Source organism: Paralichthys olivaceus, chromosome 7 (genome assembly GCF_024713975.1).
Source record: "Paralichthys olivaceus isolate ysfri-2021 chromosome 7, ASM2471397v2, whole genome shotgun sequence".
Lineage (NCBI taxonomy): Eukaryota > Metazoa > Chordata > Actinopteri > Pleuronectiformes > Paralichthyidae > Paralichthys > Paralichthys olivaceus.
Window position 1 is genome coordinate 17740023 of NC_091099.1, and position 13407 is coordinate 17753429.

A 13407-nucleotide genomic window follows, 5' to 3' on the forward strand; every position below is an offset into this window, starting at 1 on the left:
CTCGTAATTATGTGTAGATTAGCTGATTGTGATCAGCGGGAAGCTGCTGCGGATCATCTCAGGAAGGAGACATGTGCGGATATGAAGTCGGCAACTTGTTCTCACAACTGCATAATTACTCAAACAGAGATCTGCTCTGATACGCATCCTTACCTCAATTTCCGAGGTGCTTTGCTTGATTAGTGACAAATTCCGATGTATGAAATCATGACTGCAGGCCCATCTGGAACTGCCTGTGTCTATCTCCCTCTGTTGAGTGTTGTTTTGTGTGTGGCAATGTGTATATTTTTTCAGTGGAAGGTAATTTGTCCCGTCCCTGAGCTGTTCATCATAAAAGAGAGGAAGGTGAGATGAGATGACTGTGCAAGGCTGTGCTCAGGCACCTGGGTAACGGCCCCGGCTGGTGATAGATCACATTTCCCTCCAGCATAAACACTTTACACCGGCAGAGCTCTCCGACAACTGCTTACACGCATGAAAACACAGCCATGGCCGCAGAAGGTAGAGAACACAACAAACAGCATCAACAGTATGTTGTGCAGAGGAAAGAATACATAGTGTAGGTCTTTTATATATGTTGTTTTTATCAGGAATTTAACTGCAATACAAAGCAAACGGTAGAAATAGACGCTGACTAAATATATACTGAAAAGAGTATCCTACATATTTTTCAGTTGTAACTAATGAAACCTGTCACCTGAACACATCCGTTTGATTATTCAAAATTCTGATCTTTTCACAGATATGTGATTAATCCAGCAAAAAATGAGAATAACCGTCATCTCTTGATGAAGAGCCTTATCCTCTTGTAATCTACTGATTATAATATATGATACGATCATCAGTCTGTTCTGTTTTAAATCTACAAAAGCAAAGAGGCAGTAAATTGTTGAGTAATCGCACAGAACAAAAGGAAGTTGTTCAGTTATTTGTTTGCAACTTTTCTGACACCAAAGCACCAGAATAATCAACATACATTAATTTAGAAGTTCTTTTGTTCCTCTAATTAATGCGAACTATCGGCTTTAAAAGAAGATATCACATTATCTGACATCAAAAAAACAATCAACCGGTCTCCATTATGGTCCACAGTGCATCTAATTAGAAGAACTAAGCCGCAAATAAGAAATGACCAGTGTAGCATTCCTGGCTGCAGGGATTTCCAGGAGATGTGGACTTGACCTCTTCGCTGCTGCACCTTGTGACAAGATCACTATCAGAACAATTACTCTAACTGTCCACTGTGCTGTAAACACCATCTGTCTGTACGCATTTGTGGTTCTTTGTTTGATCCAGAGGAGCTCGGCCTGACGGTGAGTCTTGTCTCTGATCACATGTTGAATCTCCAGGCAGATCCACATTAAGATCAGTGGGTTGAGTGAGGAGAGGGGAGTTACTCACAGTGATGTGTAGGCAACACAATGTCTTTATTTCAATGAAGGACATTTTCTATAGATGTAAATGAGAAAACCTGTTTCAGTTTCTGTGTTTTTGTGAGAATAGAGAGTGGATCAAGATTTAATGTTGGCTCTTAAAATTAGCCTTGAACATTTTCTCCTGTTAAATGTGGTCCTGTAGTTTCTTCCTCTGACTCATAACTGTGACACAGAAGTGAGGAAAGATTAAACCCTTAGATTTGGTCATTAAAAACCGGGGAAATTATTCATTTAACACATCAATTCTTGATTTAACCAAGGGGCCAAAAGCAGAAGATTGTGGTACTTTTTTACCACTGCTATGTTTTCACCTGTGTCTCTGTGTTGGTGCATTTGATATCAAAAATTACAAAACTGAAAACCTGGGTCTGGGGAGTACCTATTATATATTGGTACATATGTGGAAAAAGGGTGAATCTATATTTTCTTTCTCACTTTCTTTAATTATGTATTATGGTGGAGGACGTTATGTTTTCATATGTTTGTTTGTCAGCACCATTACACAAAAGCTACTGAACGGAATAACATAATCAACTTGGTGGAAGAGACAGAACAAACTATTTTGGTTTGTGATACAAGCACAAATATATTAATAAAGAAAATCATCAAAAGCAGTTTGCAAACTGATCATTGTAGTTGGAACTGAAAAAAGAAATTCACAAATCACAAGGAGTCACCTGCTCCTGTTTATCCAACATGTTACTGACACACAGGTGCTCCGTAGTGTAACTACATCAGTAGACTCATGTCATGCTCCCCTGTGTGTTAACATGATTAGGCAGCCAGTAAAGGCCGCTCCTACTCAATGTGAGGAAGTTCTAATGTAATTCAACAGCAGACTGAGAGAGGAAATGCTTTCTCCACTGATGTAAACAGATCTGACTCATGAACTCGTCCCCCGGCAGTGATCACATCAAATAATAGTAATTAGATTTCTTCTGCACCTTTGGCCAAACCGCCACACTCTGAACATGTATCTGTCTCTACAGTCCATGTCACGCTGATCTCAAGGGGGTTTCAACAAGTACCTTGTTTTCCCATCTTTGTAGTTATGTAACAACAGTTTATCCTCAGGGTGGCTGCTACTCAATTAAACCTCACATTTAGCTGTAGCAAATAAACCCAGCTCATTAGCACTCAATTAGTTTTTGAGCAAGTGGCTGATGATGAGAGATGATATCAGGGGTTTAATTTAAAAATACGATTGGTACATTTAAAATAAAGTTTCAGAAACACAAGTAATAAAACCTGAGAGACCATCAACCATCGACCCCCCCCAGGCCCCAAAGTCTCTTGTAACGCCTCTGCATTTACACATGCATAATCAACCCACAACATTCTGAATATTGTGACTCATTTAGAGATATAACATCATATTGTGAACATATTGTGGCTTTAACGTCGTCTCAGGCGGCTGTGACTTGATGTAAACTCTGACTGTGAGCCTGGTGATCTGTGTTGATTCTGTGTTATTTAATCACCACTTCAGATGGGAACCAGGCCATTTCATGGTCGGCTTGCTGGTGCTGCATCTGTTATCTTCCCTGCTCTGAAACGGTTATAAAGAAAAAACAACTGAGTCAGTGAATAAAAACAGGCCAAGTGATGACTGTGTTTCTGCTGCACAATAGCCACGCCACGTTTTTTTTCATGTCAGCGAGCAGAGGATGGTGAGGATCCACCACAGTAATGGGCACAATAATTGGAGTTAGCAATGCGGCAGAGACGTGGGTTTTTACATTTCAACACAAAGCTCTGACGAGATTCACTACTTGCAGACTGCTAACTTAGTCTCCACGGTGCTGTATCCATGAACTTGTGAGAATCCCTCAGAGTATTTTGTGGATAATATGCACGGGGGAAATTAAGGGAATATTTTAATGAGATTCAAGAGGTATTCAGACATATCTGGAGGCAGTCTGAACCGAGAAGCGAGCACAATTACAGTTCCTCTCAGCTCAGTGTTGAGCTGAGGAGGAAGATGTGAGCAAGAATCCCCTTGTCCCATCATTTGATGATGAGGGAAGCTGCTGCTTTCCATGCTGGGGGATTACGTCCAGCAAATGACCTTGACCATGTGTCAGCATCTCTTTCTCTCTGTTTTTCTATACATGTTCTCTGGAGTAAAGCAGAATGCCTCAGGAAGTACGTCACATAAAAATAAGAAGGATTGAACACTGAAGAAAGCCAAACAATGTTAAGAGAGATCACAGGTTTTCCCCTTTAAAATGCAATTTGTTGTAGTTGTTAAGGCTTCTTATGATGTACTGCATTTCAACATGTCTCCTCGTGATTATTAACTGTAAACGCATTTCCATTTATCGTCAGATCTGTGCCACAGCCTAATTTTAGCTAATCTCCGTCAACCATGCAGCCTCCGGATGGCAACCCAAATCAAAAAGCCTGTCTTCTTGCCAAAACCAGGCTTATCCCAGTAATAACTGCATCACTTGCTGTCTGTGTTTGATGCTGTGGCTGCAGATGGCTACCATGGCTAAGCCTGGGATAATGCGTATGTGTGTAACATGAACTGAGGGAGGAGAGCGTGGCAGCCTGAACTTAGAGCAAACCATTGCTTTTTTAAGTCACATGACCTCATCGTGCAGAGTCTTGGTTGATACCACACAGCTATGAGTGATTATTGGTGCGAACCTGCTCTCAGAGGGAAAATGTTACCAGGCCATGCAAATGGCTTGAAGCAAGTAAAGCCCAGGACATCTGGAATTAAGTCCTGTGTCAAAAAAGTCACAGTGCTCATATTTGATGTCCTCCACCAAGGAGGTTATGTTTTCACCCCTGCCTTCTTGATTTTTGGTTTATTTGTTTTTTGCGTAATCTTGCTTAAAAACAAACCACCGGGTGGATTTCCATGAAACTTGGTGGAAGAATGTGGTAAAGGTCATGGAACAACCCACCCAAAAATTGTAATCACTTTCTTTGACATTGTGAGATAAGGTGTTTAAAAAAAAATTATACTAAGTGGTCTATATTTATCAACCATTCACACATATTCATACAGTGCATCATTGTGCAGCACTTTCCCTATGAGAAAGGGCAATTGTGGGTTTCAGTATCTTGCCTAAGGACACTTCGGCATATGGAATGTGGAAGACTGAGATCGAACCGCCGACCCTCTGGTTAAGACCCGCTCTTGAACCACAGCTGCCCTAAAGTGCCTAATTTCCATTTGGTGCAGAGCCAAATAAAAATCTAGATCTAGTGAATTAAAATGTGGTTTCATTAGGGGACTTTTGAGCTTTAGCGGAGGAATGTGCTCCACTGAGTGCCATTCTAGATGACCTTTGTGGATTTAAGCTTTTATTCCAGTTTAGTTTTTACCTTACTTAACTTTTTTTCCATTTTACAGGCCTGATTATGGAAAATGCACAATTGTTAAGCCTTTAAGGCTTGGAATTACTTCACTGATGAACGTTATTAGTGCTTATATCATTGCCATGCTTAAATGTAAAAATAACAATACAGCAGCTAAATTAAAAAGCCTCACCCTGCTGTTAAAGCACAGAGCGTTGTTCTTGGTCATATTAACAAAACAACTTTTGGCTTCATCCACAGAGTCCAGCTGTTGTCCATCTGTGGTTGTGAGCCCCTCAAGCAACATTAGCTTGTGTATATTTGGAGAACAGTTTGCTGGAATGCTTTGCTGTACTTTTACACCTTTGTTTACACATGTGTATATTTACAGGTACACTGGGGGTGGGGCAGTTTACCTTCAGTCTGTACACCAACTTGAACATGTCTTCTTTTACGTCCTCAGATAAACTACAGTAGTGATCGACAACTGAGTCGGATTCACACAGACACTCACGGGTATAGATCTCCGTCATGGCAACAATACTAAAATAATAATTTTATGTTTGGCAATTTGTCTTCAAAGTAAAAGCACATTTGTTTTGTTATTGCAATGCTTTATATCAAGCTTTTATTTTGAAGAGAGGACTTTGATCTGAAGATTGTGTCACTTACTTAACAGACCCCTGAAATGGGTTTTCACTGCCATGTATGTATGAAAAAAATACTACGAGTTCAACAAATTATTCAAGTCATTTTACTCTAAAGTCTTCACTGTAAATAAACCAGGTAGGATGAATAGGATACATTTTCCAACCTGCACCATAGACTTATAATAAAAGTTTGCACACAACATCCATCACCTAAACGACAAAAGTGACAGTATATTATAGATCTGTTTGAGGAGGACTCCCTAATGAGAGGAATAATTCTGAGCTCTGCACTGCACTACATCTCTAATTTCATATCCTATGGAACATACATGTCGTTTGTCATTCTGTATTTTTTGGATGTGAAGTTGATCGTACAGAGTCATTAAGTTTATAAAAAGTCAATCTCATCTTTCAACCGTGTAATGGAAAGGGTCGCTTTACTCGAGGCCACCACCATGCATCGGCGGCGGCGCTGCAGTGCGCGCAAAGGAGAGTGCGCACGCCCGGAGTGCTGCTGCGCGCCCCCGCCTGCGAGTGTGTGTGCGTGTGGCTCTGTGTGTGTGAGTGTGTGTGTGTGTGTGTGTGTGTGAAGTGGTGGGGGAGAGGAAGAGGAGACCAGTGACTGAGGCAGAGGAGACAAGTGCAGGAGGCTGTCGGCGCAGAGGAGACTCTCTCCGCGTAAATAAGAAGCACAGCAGACGCATCGCTCCTCCTGACGCAGGGGAGCGGAGGAGCTACACAACAACCACAGGCTCCGAGCTTCGAGGGGAAAAACAAGGTGAGCTGAGTGATATCCATTCATAACAAACACGTGTCGTGTGGTTGTGTGTACGGTTCCGCTGTCAGGAGTTTGTGGAGAGGGGGAGCAGCACTTAGGATGCTGGGAAGGCAGCCGGAGGAATCAGCCCTGTCCTCAGGAACGCAAAGGAAGACACCAGAGGTTGTGTGTGTTTTAATGCTGGCTCTGTGAGAAACCCACATTTAGGTGTTAAAATGTAGCACTGAGGAGGGAGCAGGTGCAGGGAGTCAAACCAGAGATTGACACAGAGAAAAGATGCTGAGACAAATATCTGTCACTTATCTTCCACTGAAGCATTCTGGCTTCATGATGGAGAGATAATAGATGGATAGTGATACAGATAGATGTTTGTGTCCTTCTTTGTTAATGAAATTGGTTTCCTCATTCACAAAATCCCTAATGCCTTATTATTTGCTGTCAATTACTTTGTCTGAACCTTTATGATCTGTCTTTGGCTCCACAAACGATGGATAGAGAGATAGATAGATAAATAGAAGGATAGATAGATAGATAGATAGAAAGATAGAATGATAGATGGATAGATGGATGGATAGATGTTTTTGTCCTGCTGTGTTGCTGAAATTGCTGAAATCCCTCTTGCCTTGTAAGCTGATTTGGCTCCCCGCATGTTTAATTCCCTTCATATTCATATCACACAAGTCTGCCTTGTTTTGACTGACCGCTCAGTTTGTTAAGTCTCATTCGCACAATCATCACACTCAATCTGATTATGACAGATCTCCTGAGATTCCCCACCAACATCCCATCACGCCATTTATTTTCACAAAACAACCGCTCCACTGGAAACCCACATTCCCATCAATCCCCCTCCTCCTCCTCCTCATCCTCCTCCTCCCTCTGTCTGCTCTTGGTCAAAGCTTCAGCCTCACCCCCCTCATCCCCAGAAACTCTCACTCACTCATACATACATACATACACACACACACAAACATGCCTCGGCTGCACACTTTCGCTGCCTGCCCGCTCAGATACAGCCACGTTAATACAATGCTAATGACCCCTGCTTCATTGTCTGAAGCTCTTGTTCTTGCTGCTCTCTGGACGGGCTGACACACTTTCCAACCATGTTGATTCTCTCTGGGGTAGTCCACTGTTAATCTCTTTAAGAAGATAACAATATCCCCTCTATCCCAGCCTTATGTCTGCTCTGCATTAATTCAAAACAGGCGGCAAAACGTGTGTGCGTGTGACACCACTTTACAGACGTACGTCCCCAACTTTTTGGTGGAGCCATCATTCGTGTTGTGTGACCATGGCGAGTCAGGACGTTGCTTGACTCCGGAGAGCCACTGCTCTTCGAGCTTCCACTGACTGGACATTTCTGGCTCATCTGACCGACGTGGAGAAATCAGGACTAGATAGTGACCTACATTGTGCTGCCATCTTTACTTTCACCCTCGGCACAAACGGCACCAGGCGGGCAGATTTGCATAACTAAGGGATTATCATGACACACGTTGGCTGGAGTTATTGTGAGAGCACCAGTCAGTCACACAGCTGACCCCGAAACCAGTGGCGGGCAGCTCTGCTCCGGGGGCTGTGGGAAAAGCTTGGGTGTTGGAGGGAAAATGCCACTTATTTGGCAGCGTGGGCCACACAAACACGCAGGCTATGTCGCAAGAAGCGATCAACGCTCCTTCTGTAAGTGGCCGTCTGTGGCATTGTGAACTCTGCCAACCGCAGGATGGGACAAAGTGTCTCATAGAAAGATTTGCTCTGTGTCACTTGTGATGATGCTAATGACATCATTTCTTAGAGGAACTGATGTGAACCTGAGACACTTTCACTTGATGATTAATTTTCTCCGAGGCCGCACTTTGTTTGCGTAGAGGAAAATGCCCTTTTCATGTATTCAAAGGTGGGAATTATATGAAGTCAACACATTTCTTTGAGAGTAGGAGACATTTAGAGTCAATAGAGATGAGCGTCAAGTCTAAGACTCTATCCTCTCTGCTGTGTGGCATCTAATGGATTCTAGTTGTTTCTAATTTGGTAATAAACTGTAGTTTTCACCAACGTTTCTATGAGTTATAATAGTTTGTTCTTCTAAAACTGATTGTCCCAACTGTAAAAGGACTGAATTTATTTCTTCAGTTAATTGATTGTTTGACAAGAAATATTTTGTTGTTGTGATAATTTTTTAATCGGTTTACTCAAGGAAAACATGTCACTGTAGATCTTTGCATTTTAGTTTCTCTCATGTGTTTCCAATTCGGACATTTTCCTTCTGTATTCTCACATGGGCTCACATACATTTCCTGGACATCTTACTTGGGAGCTGGCATGTCAGGAGCAACTGACTCTGACATTTGCATTCTCACTTACAGCCCCTCCTAATGTGAAGAGTTCAATGCATGTCTGAAAGCAGCTTATGTGTCTTTGTCTTCTAAAAAATGAAAAGATCTACTTTTTGGGCTGATGGTTAATTGAAACAAGCATGAGCTACAGGAAGATTTCTAGACAAAACAAGTAGTTGATTAATCAAGTTTTTCAAAATAATAACAAGTTAGGTTTTAGTTGAATTGTATAATTATTTTCCAGCTCTTGATCAGATGGTCAGACAGGACAGGACACCTAACATGTTAAAGGAAAACTGCATGTACAGCTGCAGTAGCTACAATAGGTACAATTTGAACCAGTGTTTTGGTCTGTGAGTTGCAATTAATGTTTAAAATAACCATTAGTGACTTTTTAACTCAGGAGGAGGTTTAGAACCTCCGTCTGTGCTCTCTGTCCCATGACTCCTGTTTACTATTGATGCCATGTTTCCAGTTATCTGTCCCAGGACAGTGCTGTTGCTATGGTTAGCTTTAATGACCAAGGCTATAAAACTGAGGTGCAGGTTTAAGAAAAGTGGAATCCTTGTTTAATAAAGATGCACGGCCATTTGTCTTTCATGCAGAATTGCATAAGCCCAAGTTCAATAATAAAGTGGCATCATAGGTCACTGACACCGCTGATTGACAGAATGATTGTGTGTGTGTTCAGGCGACACGTGTTCTGTTGCCCTGAGTGGGGACGATGCAGCAGCCGTCATGAATAGAAGTGCTGTGCTGCTCAGCTGTGATGAGGCTAAATCTCCGGGGACTGATGGAGGCCCCTGCCTATCCATTAGTGTCACGGCGGTCTGGGTGTTTCTTCCCAGTGAGCCCGTCGCACACAGGGGCACAGCATGCTGACACCGCCCGGTCCTCCTTGTCACAAGCATGTTCATCTCATTTTGGGGCTGATGAGCGCCTCATTAGACCACTACAGAGGGAGTGCTGCGCCCCCCCGCTTCACGGCTGCACTTCAACAAATGCATGCAGGGGCATATGAGTGCATGTAAAGAAAGACATACATGTTCATTATAGACAAACACTCACTCTCTCTCTCGCTCTCTCGCTCACTGCTAGGTGCAATTACAGTTTCACACTCAGTTAAGCAGCGGCTCTAATGGGGATTGACACGTTCCTGTGAATCCACTCCCCACAGCTGCAACTGTTGATGTTTACATGCTGGACCTGTTAATATTACCATGAGTGGATGGTGACAGATGGATATTAGGTGATTTATGTGTTGCTCACATACAAACTCTCACTGTTTACCTGAGTAATAAGATACAAAGATTCTCAGCTCAGTCGCTTCGCTGTTTTCAGTTCAATCTCCTGCGACGCTACAGCTTTAACCCTTTCAGATTTTGCTCAAACATGCTCTAGTTTTTTGGCTTTATATCATTTAAAATTTAGATTTTTTAAAAATCATCATTGGGAGGAAACAAAACATTAATAATAACGACCAAACGAAACTGTTGCAGCCCTGGTTTCGCCTTCTGTAGTTTATCTGTTTTATTGCACCGTTAATTGACTGTTTTGGGGATTTGGAAAGTATGTTGAACAAAAACAAGACGTGAAGATGTCCCCTTGGGTTTCTGGAAGTTTTTTCACTTTTGTTTGACATTTTAAAGACCAATGAATTCATCAGAACATAACTGACAAACACATTGGTAAAGAAACGTAAACAAATTGCCCCCCTGTAATGCTTCAAAGCTTAAATTACATTCATTAGAGCAGAATCTATTGATGTATTAGCAATTGATAGTAGAATATATGACACAATTTTGATGATTTCAATTATTATTCAAGTCATTTCTCAGATCAAAAATATCTTTGGATTTTAGATTACTGGAAATGTCAACTTGACCTCTGGGATATTTTGAGGGACATTTTCACTACTTCTTGACATTTCATCCCTCTATTATTTACAGCCTATCCTTTGAGGGTTGTGGGGGAGCTAGAGCCAATCCCAGCTGGCCTTGGGAGAGAGGTGGATTACACCCTGGACAGGTCGCCAGTGTATTGCAGGGCCAACATACAGAGATAACACTGACGCTCGTATGGACTTCTATGGACAATCTAGAGTCTACAATTAACCCCAATCTTGCATGTGTGGCAGGAAGCTAGAGTAATTTGGGAAAATAATGCTGTCTTCTATGAATTAATGTTCAGTTCTGTAAGATTAAGTTGGCAGTAGGTGGACAGATGGTGAAAGAGTAGCGGTCAGTGCAGGTGTCCCTGAACAACTCACTGTGACCGAATCATTACACCAGACCTCCTCACCATGACAGTCATCAAGCCCAATCAGTCAAGGTTGCCCAGGGAGTGCTGCTATCTCCCACATCAGGTTATTACAAGCCTCAGTGAGAACAAAGCATTTAAAGATGCTCTTTTCTGTTCAAACCAACTGCGCAGGGAGAAGCAGCAATAGATCCCCCTTTTGAAGTGGCAGGTTGGGATAATGGAGTGTAGTGTTGTGGGTTTAATGTTTCCTCTCTACCCCCAATAGAACACCTGACAGGTTAACTAGCTCCGTATACCATTGGATCTGGCTCCCAGTCGGCCTTGAGTTTAGGGAGCTGAAGTGAACAGATGAAGATGAGAATTGACATGTGGGCTCAGGGTATTTTTTTCTGAACTCTCATAAGATGCGTCGCTGTCTTGCCCCCCCCCCCCCTTACTGGAGGAAGCAAAGGGAGGGAAAGTAAAAGTGGGAGTGTTTTGAAGCGTTCAGGATTGCAGGGGGGAGGAGGGGTGGCTCATGTACCTCAGTCAATGCTGAGAAGGGACAGGGTGAACAAAGGGGGTCTGTTTTCTCTGTCTGTACTGGTGGGGCGGCTGTTCGAGCCTCTTTATTGCAGTGTAAGGAGGGGGGTGTTGCAGGGTTATGCCCGAAGACATCCACAATAGAATCTCTGGTGTTTGAACACTGTCTCTGCTGAAGAGGACTGAGAGAGGCCGTCCTTGTTACCGAACGCCCGCGGCCAACTTTGGATGGGCAGCAGATGTTGGGGAGCTAGTTGGTGGCCCAGTGGCAGCACATAACAAGAACCAGTGCTTCCTTTTCCTGTCCTTAAAACAACAGGAGGTGGGCATTGCTCCACCGGCATGGCATAGGCTTTGCCAAAATTACAGAGTATTCAGGAAGAGAGTGTACTTGAATGCTTTCTACCCTGTTTCAAGTCTCCATCCTCCTCCTATTTGCATAGAGCTAAAGAAAACCTCCTCGGCCGCACATCCCACTCTCGTTGGCACAGTGGTATAGCCCACTTGTGCTAATAGCTCTGCAAATATATCACCACAGCTCTTATTCTGCATGTAAGGTTTGATCTGTAAAGAATGAGCACTGCCAAGAGATCCTCCACAAGCCTCCACGCTCTTACCAGCGGGCTGTTGAATGTTATATCCTATAAAGTTGTCGACGTGGGGGTCTGCGGAGATTTAAGACGAGCGGAGGCGTAGATTATCTTTGTTGCCCCAGCACATGATGCAACAGTGGCTGAATCAACAGGAAAGTAGGGGACACTTAGCTGTCAGCTCATGAATAAAGTTGACATGGAAACACAAAGTGGCTTTGCCATGGTTCAGGAGGCTCGCTGACCTCAAGGTCTTATTTAGGCCAGGCCCTCTAATGCCCTTACCCTCTGCTCCACCCTCTCTACCCCCTCCCACACCCTGGCTGAGGGTAAGACACCATGTTAGCAGCACAGCAGCCACCACTGAAGGGCCCTTAATCCAAGTGGGATGACAGCTTGGCGCTGGATGCTGTTTCTGTGGTGCTGAGACCAATGGGCTTTTCTTTCTGTCTTTTTCATCCCTTAAACCCCCCAAACACAGCCACAGGAATCCTGGGAAAAAATTCTCCCGGGGGAGACAAAGAAATCGGATGGTAAACAAATTCAAGTGTGGATCCGAGATTCCTCCTTATTCAGCGAATGAGAAATGTGCATGTCCGATGAGATATCAAAAGCAAATAAACACAATACAGATGGCTTTGTTATTGTGTTTTTTTATATTGTGCTGGTGCCACGTGTTGTGTAAAAAACATAATCTACACTCAGATAATCTTTGTCCAGGCTTCAAAATGATTAGGGGAGATTGAGGTCAGAAAACCATTAGAATCATAAAATTTGGTGCCACTATCAAACCAAATCCCTTCTCCTTCCTTTACACCAATCCACTGAGCCATCCAGAGATCACATGAGCACAGCTCATTAAATAATACATATATGGTTTCAAGTCATTTACTATAAAATAAAATCAGTTTTTAGCTCCAGCATCTGAAATGTGGGGCTTTTCTGCTTTCCATTCTTAATTGTACATATTTGTTTTCTGGACTGTTGATCAGAAAAAAATCTACAATCATTCTGGGCTTTGGACATTTTATTAAATAATTTCTGACAGCATACAAATTAAACTAATTGGTAAAAATAATAGATTCAACAAATGAATCTATAATGAAAATGATTATTACCTGTAGCCCTAGACATCTTTGGCAGTGAGATAATACAGTAGGTTGTTTAGGTTTATTAATAGTGGAAGGAAAAGATCTACAATAAAAATAGCCATAACTGCCCTAAATATGTATTTATATTACATTCATACTTTATATGTGCCATGTGAAATCAGTCTTCCTTTGTCTTTAATTACACAAAACTGATTTAAGCATATTTTTAGGATTGCCTTTTTATCAAAGTCATAATTTTTCAATTATCATGAGAAGAGATTTGTCTGATTTATTCACAAAAACACAAGTACAACCACCATGGGGTTGACTCTGCTCAGGCCCTACATGTGCCAGAGCAATTTAGAATCGAACGCAAGCATCGGAATAGCAATAAGTATAATCTCCTTGTGGTCAGTCCTTTGCTGGT

The 13407-nt window shown here is 42.4% G+C and overlaps 1 protein-coding gene across 8 annotated transcripts in view; it reads left to right on the top strand.

Annotated features, from left to right (window-relative positions):
* The first annotated feature begins 5921 nt into the window (after positions 1 to 5921).
* The window catches only part of LOC109624448 (neuronal cell adhesion molecule-like), a 77977-nt gene continuing 70491 nt past the window's right edge, over positions 5922 to 13407 (top strand). For 5 of the 8 annotated variants that reach the window (XM_020079106.2, XM_069528303.1, XM_069528305.1 and 2 more), the window contains exon 1: positions 5923 to 6176. The gene's annotated coding sequence lies outside the window, so the exon portion shown is untranslated. Of the gene's footprint in view, positions 6177 to 13407 lie in introns of all 8 variants that reach the window. The other 3 variants (XM_020079114.2, XM_020079119.2, XM_069528297.1) reach the window with 2 other exon arrangements.